The sequence below is a fragment of the Strigops habroptila genome, chromosome 10 (genome assembly GCF_004027225.2).
Source record: "Strigops habroptila isolate Jane chromosome 10, bStrHab1.2.pri, whole genome shotgun sequence".
Classification (NCBI taxonomy): Eukaryota; Metazoa; Chordata; class Aves; order Psittaciformes; family Psittacidae; genus Strigops; species Strigops habroptila.
This window is the reverse complement of record NC_046359.1, coordinates 10,939,899-10,948,522: the sequence shown is the minus strand read 5'-3', so window position 1 is coordinate 10,948,522 and position 8,624 is coordinate 10,939,899.

Sequence of the window (8,624 nt, the reverse complement as noted above, 5' to 3'; positions counted from 1 at the left end):
ATGCATGCTTTTGGCCCAGCAAAAAAAGCGCACATTCAGCTAAGCAAAGGTGAGGATTATTTATTCTGCAATTCAGGTGCAAATTTGTTATTACTTTCCCAAGCCCAGGAATGAGTGTGACCTTCTGTGAAGCTCATGTCAGATACCCAACACACACACTCACACAACTTGCACAATCCCCAGTTCCAGGAAGTCTCTAAGTGGCCACATGTTCTTCTACCATCAGATAAACCGTAAGGAAAAATACAGCACTGGCATATATATATATATTAGTTATATATATTAGTATGTCTACCAGCACATGCAAAATTCATTGGTCTTACACTAATATGACCTTCAAACTTGATATGTTTTTATACTGTTTATAGCAATTCAAGTCAAGAATACCTCTATCATGATGCAGCCAGCAGCTGAAAACTCAGTCTGAAACAGGCTGGATGGTTCCCTTACTCACAGAAGCTTTCTTCCAGTAGTGCTTCAGTCTTCTCAAAACCTTCAGTCAATATCACCAACAAGCACTTTATGCTCTTAAAAATTGACCTGTAAGAATTACAAGATCTCACCAATATAACTGGAAGCTTCATCCCTGGCTTCTAAAGGAAAGTGGAAGAAGAGATCAAGCAGTATGTGTTAAAGGTAAGAAAATTTCATGCAAAACCCATTATTCAGGCCTCAAGCACCATTTTTAAAATGCACCAACTACTATCACTGAATATATTCAAAGGGTCCAAGGTTCAGATGCAGGGAAAAACACCAAATGCCTGCGGTGGAGATGATTAGACCCTGATGTATTCAGCTTAGCCTGGGGATGGCTGAGAAGCGACTTGATTATTGCATACAAAAATCTTCACAGAGAGAAAAATCCCATGTTCTGGAAGAACAGAGCGCCAAACCGGAGCACAAAAACTGGAAAATGTCTGGGTGCGAAGTCCACACAGATGCAGGATGGAAATAAGGCAGCCTTATCTACTGAAAGTGACTAAGAGGAATAGCAAACTCATTTTCTCTTTTGATAGTTCAAATGAATAACCAGCCTCACTTCTAAGTTGCTTTCAGCAGATATGCCTTAGCACACAAAAGGTTAATATGGAAGCAAGTGGATCACTTCAATAGTCCGCAGTAATCTGGAAATCAATTTAAATGCTGTGATGGTCTCTTTTGGCCTCACATATGACATGCATAGATCGGGTTTTGGCCTCAAGCATGACATGAACAGATCGTGCTTCCATAGGATTGATGATTCATCCATAGGATGAACTCCAAAGATTAATTCCAAGACTGCTAGGCCACAAATAACTGGAATAATCAACCTTCTCTGTTTAAATCTATATCTTTACTGTGGTATATACGGAGAATCTTTGCTGTCTTGGACAATATAGAATATCCCTCTGAAATTTTGTGATGTTTACTATTTATAATGTTAATTTAGAACACCCTGTTTCACACCATTGGTGCAATATGGTTAAAACATTTAACAAAGCTGGGTAAATGGTGTTTCCCCACAAGAAAGTAAAAAACTCACTGCCTTAAAACCAAAATAAGTTACAATAGCATTAGTAGTGCACTAATCCTGTGAACCACAGGAGGGCCTTAAACAGATGTCAAACATGAGCAAAACCTTCAAGTACAAACAGATAAAGGCGGCTTTAATCTTGAATAAACTCTCCAGTTAGAATTAAGCTATTTAAAGGAGTGTGAAAATTAGACCACACAACTATGAATTCTTAAATTTCCAAGGCCTGGAGCTGAGTGATGACTTGTGAACTGACTGACTTTATGCAGCTTCTGCATATCTGTAAGACAGATAGAAAGGCTGCAAGATCCTTATCACAGTACCCTGGGTATTTATTTATTTATTTATTTGTAAAGGAAGGAGGAAAGTAAATTATCAATAACAAATGCAAATGCTGTTCATAATAATGCAAAGTGACAGTGAAAGAAGGTGCTTCTCCAGGTAAAACACTGCCTCGCTCCCGCCTCCCAACTTCAAGATTGTAAATCTTGATATTTCTCATAAGAACAATTTTTGGTAAATCCTAAACACGAAAGATCACATCTAGTGAGAGTTATTCTACCGCTGTGACAAACATTACTGAAGCAGCCTCCCTGAGGTATGATGTGGTGGAGATCTGTCCAGAGCAGCCACACAGTAAGGAAGTGCTGCATAGCCACTCCCTTCAGGGTGCCCTGCTGCAGAGTGACAGTCCCTCTTTTTAGCCCAAAGCGCCTTACATAAGCCTACACAGTTGGAAGCTTGCATCACACTTCCAGGATGTGAGATGTGTGGGTCTGACCTCACCAGCCTGAGGAAGAAGCTGATGGGCTTCCCTGCTCTGATCTGCAGCACCCTGGCCACGTACTGGAACCACAGGTTTTTCACAGGATGCAGGTGACACTCACACTGCCTACACCTGAGCTTTGCACAGAAAAGAAGGACCTTCTCTCAGCAGGTTGTAAAGACATACTGCTGCAGAGCCTTCAGGAGGGACCCCCTAAGCAGAAAGAAGCATCAAAGTCACAGGGTGGTGTCACGGTGAGGGCATTCCTCAACTTCAAATTTCCTCTTGGTTAGCTTTTGTTGAGCTTCCTGCTCAGTGTGAAAGGTTCGCAGGGCTAACCCTCCCCTCCTCACACACACAGTGAAGCTGGGTATGCAGGGCAGATGCTGCAGTGCACTCCAGCTGCCAAGGGTCCATTCGAGCTGCATGGCTTTTGGATGTAGGCTCTCGCATTTAATCTGTAAGGCTCTCAGGGTGAAAAACCAAGATATCTCCTGTAAAAAAGACCCAACAAGATAGTCCTTGTGAACTGAAGCTGTAGCATCACCACCTAATATTACTGTTTATTGGAAAGATCAATACCCATACGAAAGATAGCCTTGGACATCTGTGGGACACTATTTCAAATCTTTCTGACAAGAACCCTTGCTACAGAGTGTGGAGGTTGTCTGTAAGCACCCATCTCACTTTTGCACATGCACATTTGGGTACATGAGTGAAATGCTTTTTTTTTTTTAAAGTATACACACCTAAATCAGTACTTTTTTTTTTTCCTGTTAGACCTTGTATAAGCCTCAGTGACTCCCTGTTGAGTCGTGAATGGCCTTGTAGAAGTCCACCAGGACCTGGTGTTTATTTCACTTTGATCCTAAGCTTTGGAAAGGACTTTGACATGTTTACCTTCAAGTTACTCATCTTGTATGCCCACAGTTTGTTTATTCACTGTAGTCTACTGAAATTTTCCCTCTTTCTTTTAGTTAAAGAAATAGGCCAAAGGTGATTTCAGGGTTCCTATCTGGATCTGCATCACCAATTTGATCAGAGACAACTTTTGGCTTCCTCTAGTAAGTCAGGGACATCCTAGATACTGTCTTGCTCTCACAGTTCTCCAGTAAGTGGGAGAAATTAGCACATCAAGTGAAAAACTGACCCTAACTTGAGTGGTTTTAACACTACCGAGGATACTGTTATTAGACCAAAGTGAGCCCTGGTGTAATCATGCCTTTCTGGCTCAAACATGCTAATCTGCTTTTTTTCCTAAATCAAGCCTACCAATATCGATGTTCAAGTTTTTTCAGTGGCAGTAGTTTGGGTAGTTGTTCTTTAACAGGGGAAGGGCTGGAAGAGGACAGAAGCACAGAATTGTACTTTTCTACCAGGAATGATTCCCCCTTCCTGGACGTCCTCCAGCCTCATCCAGGTGATTTAGGCTGGGGAGAGCCAAAGTATCAGGAAACAGCATATTTAAATATGGTAAGTGGCTTTTTTAGTAGTGAAACATACGAACCTATATTTTTATCATGTCCTAATAAATGTGTATTTATTCAGCTCAGTAAAGACCCATGAGTCCCAAGGCAAGGATTACATAGCTAAAATGACTGTCATTATTTAACAGTGCATCTGAACTTTGACTCCTTCACTTTCTGCCATCAGTCAGAACACTGATTTTAGGCTCCCCCTTACAACCTGTGAGATGTTTTCATTGGATACAACACTTTAAGAATGACACTGAAAGCTTGGGAGAAAACCCATGACTAGTTCTCCTCATGAAGTACCAGTGTTTCAGCACACACTTTGCAAGACAGTAATGGTGGAAGTAGACCTCCTCACAACCTTACTTGAGATGTTCATGCCACATCACTGATACTCCTCCCCCAGAAAAAGGAATATTTTTAATAAAATATTATTTCTTTTTTATCTTTTTTTTTTAGTTCTGTTGGGTCCATCACCCAGGCAGGTTTTCCATAATGAGGAAAAAAACTCTGCTTTGCAGCCCAGTTCGAGACCTGCTAGGTAGGAAGTGCAGCCTGCTAAATGAGCATCACCAGCCCTCCTGCTCTTCTCCTCTGGACATGGTAACTACAGTGATGAAGAGACTATATCTCATTTAACTATAAAAGAAGATTTCCCTAACTGAGTGAAGGAGGAGAATTTTGCAAGGTGGTGTTACAATAAGAGGCTCTCTTACCCCAGCTGACCTGATTTAGCAATATAAAGTGCAGAGTGCACATGACTGAACAAGCAGCCTTCATCCTTCCTTTCCAAACACAAGGTAACCTTTCACAATTGCTTCAAGGATACCAGCAATGCAGTGGTGTGATACTAGAAACAGCAGTCAGTGCTTCTCCTCACATGGATGTGAAGGCATGATTTTAACAAAAATTACCATTTATTATCATAATTTAAGAGAATTTTATAAGTTAAAAACCAAATATTGTTATAAAGATCCATTTTTAAATAGTTATCACTATACCCTTGTAGCCCAGCATCTGTGTCTACATTACCATCTGCAAGTATAAGTAACCTGTGAATAAATCCATTAATCGTCTTTTTTCTCCATGTTGTAGAAACTGATGTATTCTAAACAGCCTTAACAACATAGTTTTATATTTAAAAATAAAATCTAAAATTATCTCATTTGAAGCATTATTTAAAAATATCTTAAAACACTTAAAATCAATTTAGTCTTCATGAACGTAAAAACACAGATGGATTTAGCCTTCACCGCTACATGTATTTCAGCGTGAGGTTGGCCTAAGTAATTTCAGCTACAGTTTTGGCTGTCTGTTTTATCATGTGTGACTAACTGAGACTCAGAGCAGCCTCCTCCCAGAAAAGCCACATTCTCCAGCTGCCCCAAGGCTCTGCTGAACCACACTCATGAAGTGCTGCTCACGCAGGGTGCGTCCTTCATCTACAGCCATTTGGCTTTTAGGGAAAAACCACCCAGGAGAAAACTAGCCCTTTATAGTTGTACTATAAGCTTAAACAGGGGAAGATATTTGGTGGGGGTGGGGGAAAGGAGTGCTGCTCCCACTCTTGAGCAGTGGCCTCCAGCTCATCCAGGCTGCTTCCTGGGCATGGAAAAAAAGCACCTGCGCAGCCTCGCTGCAAACCCGGCTGCCAGGATGAGCTGTTTTCTACGCGCTTATGATATATACTGTGTTAGGGCTAGAGCTTGTGTGATTCCTGCATACATAATTTGCAATAACAGGAATAACTACACTAATAAAAGCTTCAGGTGTTCAGACCTGCCCGACCATAATCGAATGATACTAAGCTATGTGGTCCGGTTGATACGAACCATTTTCTAAATATGATATCATTTTCTAAAATGAGGTATAGCTCCTTCTAGAGTGGTTTAGTTGTTATGCATTTATTTCATTTTTCTTTAGACTGATACTAAATTCGTATTTCTACTAAGATGTCTCTGTGAACACGTTAGGGCTGACCATGCATTTTACAGAGATTATTCATTATTCGTATACAGCAGCCTCCTGAGTTAGCAGTCCCAGGTGTTCAACCTTCTTAGTTGCTGCTGTATAATCCACATGGAATAAAACTCTTCAAGCATCATGCCAGCATGTAAGGATAATGTATCTGTAATCAGAGACGCAAACACAAATGCGAGTGTCATATCAAGTTGTGCACGTGCTTGGCTCCATACGATGTTGCAGGCTGACTAAATGTCAATGGCTCTAGTCAATCTTCTCATTTACCTACCAGATGATCTGTGTCCACTTTAATGAACAGGTATTTCATTACAAGGTCTAGGAAGGCTGTCCAAGCAATACATCTTTTCTTCATTTTTTTCTGCAACTTTAGAACTACCATTTAGAAACAATAACTACTGCAGTCCTGAAGTCAGAGGTTCTTGAGCAGCTTGTTTAATTGTTGTTCCCTTGTCTGCCACGCAACACTCCAAAAGTTTTCCTGCAATTCCTTTCACAGGAGGGAAAAGGCACCATCATTTTCCTCGTCAGATGTGTGTTAACAGTTATATCGGATACATGCTTTAGGACTGTCTTCGTGTCTTATGCCAGAAGCGTAACTACCACATAGCACTAGCAGATTGTTCTGCAATGTCATATCTCATTTTTCTTCAGTTGTTTTATTGCCAGACAGGCAGTATATTCCTCTCTCCCTGACAGGGACATGCCACCAAACATGTGCCTGTAAAGGCACATCAAGAGGACGAGATACCTCAAAAAGAGAAAACCTGCTTTACTCAGCAGTTGGATCTGCAGCTGTTGAGGTCAAGAAGTGCTGGTTCCTGAGCCACAGTTCTGGGATGAGAAGAGGAAGGGCTACACATCCCCCACAGCTGGGAGGCTCACCCCTGTCACCGCTGCACACAGAAATGGGAAATGTGGGATATGGAGACTCTTCTGAGGAAGACATAGTATTCATTTGCTAAACAGACCCCTCATCCAACAGCTCACCTCCTCACAGAGACAAAATCCATGATAGTGTAAAAAGTTACTAATGCTCACTCAGCCCTGGCTACTTTATGTATGTGTCCTTGTGGGCAAAACCACCAGCACTAGGTGTGCTAGCACTGAAGATCTGTGGAACCAATGATGAAGGAGCCAGGGATGCTCTCCTCCGTCCCCCCAGCTGCAGGCAGCTTCTGAGCTGCAGAAATGGTGTCTACAGAAAGTCTCTGATATTAGAGTGTTCAGTGTAGAGTAACTGCAGGTTAACCCTAGAGTCTATCTGCTAAAAACAAGCAGATCTTCCTCTAGTGAGGAAGAGTCTAGACAGTAACAGACAGTAACAAAAGTCAGCGAGTGAGTTAAAAAACTAATGACCTAGCCAAAGGATGAGGGAAAACAAAGAGAATAACCAGTCAATCCAATAAACTTCAGAGGCATCTCCTCACAGAAGTCAAAAGTACAAGGCTAACAAGAAACAAATAAAAGCAATGCAAATTCCAGGAAGAAATTCCAGGAAATGCAGGCAGGGTTTTTCTGAACATAATCTAAGGGATAAAAAATTGCAGGGGGTCTGTCCATTTGAAAACCAAACCAGCTACAATTACCTTTTCTGATTAGAAGAAACATAGGAGCCATCCTCAGACATATGTGGGTCGGCTTATTCACAAGTACATAATGACTTTAAAATCAAAAGGGAACATACAGTAAATAGACAAAAGGACACATGAATAGATGAAAAGAAAGAAATTATGTCAGCCTGCGAATAACAGAATCAGAAATGTTAAGACATGTTTCAACTATCATGGCATATAAAAGACAACTAAATAAGTTTGATAAAAGCATTAGAAATTGAAATAAGACAAAGGAAATGGCAGTCATTAAACAATGTAGAAACAGCCCGTAAGAAGTAAAGGTGGGAGTATGGTAATAACAACAGGTCTACATTTAGTGTGAAAAATGTACAGAAGCATAGTTCAGACCAGGAAAAGAACAGGTGAAATATATTTTAGAAAAAAATATGTGGCAGGACCTAATGAAACTTGCTCTGAGGTCCACCAGGCCCCAGCAGAGCCAATTTGAGTAACCAGTGACTATCCTCTCCATGGCAGTCCAGCACTAGATAAAAGCATGTGTCTGAAAAGAAGGGGTTAGCAACAACCCAGCAAATTGTAAGTCAAATGGACTAGTTCTGATATCAAGAAAAAAAAAAAAAAGCTAGAATAATTAAAAGAATCAGTTAATCTTCACCCAGGGAACAACATGCATAAAAGTCTAGCATGGACTTGTCAAGAGCGACTCATGTCAAATTCAATCTAATTTCTCTATTGAACAGGCCAAGATGGTAAAAGGGAGGCTGTGAATGTGATACATTAAGGTGGTTTTTTTATAGCTTTTGATATCCTTATAAGAAGCCTAAAAAAATAGTATGCAAATGAAACCACTATAAATACCTACAGAACTGCAGCAAATGCAAACTTCAATTCCTTGCCAGCTGCTTCTGTTGTGTAACTGGTAAAGCCTGTCATGTGGGACCGGTTTCTTCTGCGCACATTTCTAGTTAATGATTTTTCCATTAACTACTTTAAAAACAAAGTGAGATTCTCTCAAAGTTAGGGAAGGGTACCACGCTGCTGGTAAGGCTTAGACTGGGACATGATGACCCTGGTTCAGGCTACGCCTTAAGAAAGGTGTAAACAAAACCAGAGTAAGCAAAAGGTTAAAAGACTTAGAAGGCACAGTCTAAGAGAAAAGGCTGAAAGAACTTGTTTACTCCAGGAAGAAAGACTGAAGAACACCACCTTCCAAGGCAGACAGGTATTTTGGTTTTTTCCATACATAAAGAAAAAATTGATGAATTTTCAGTAAAGGAGACTAAGGCTACATTTTTAGGTAAAACTGTAGCTGTAAT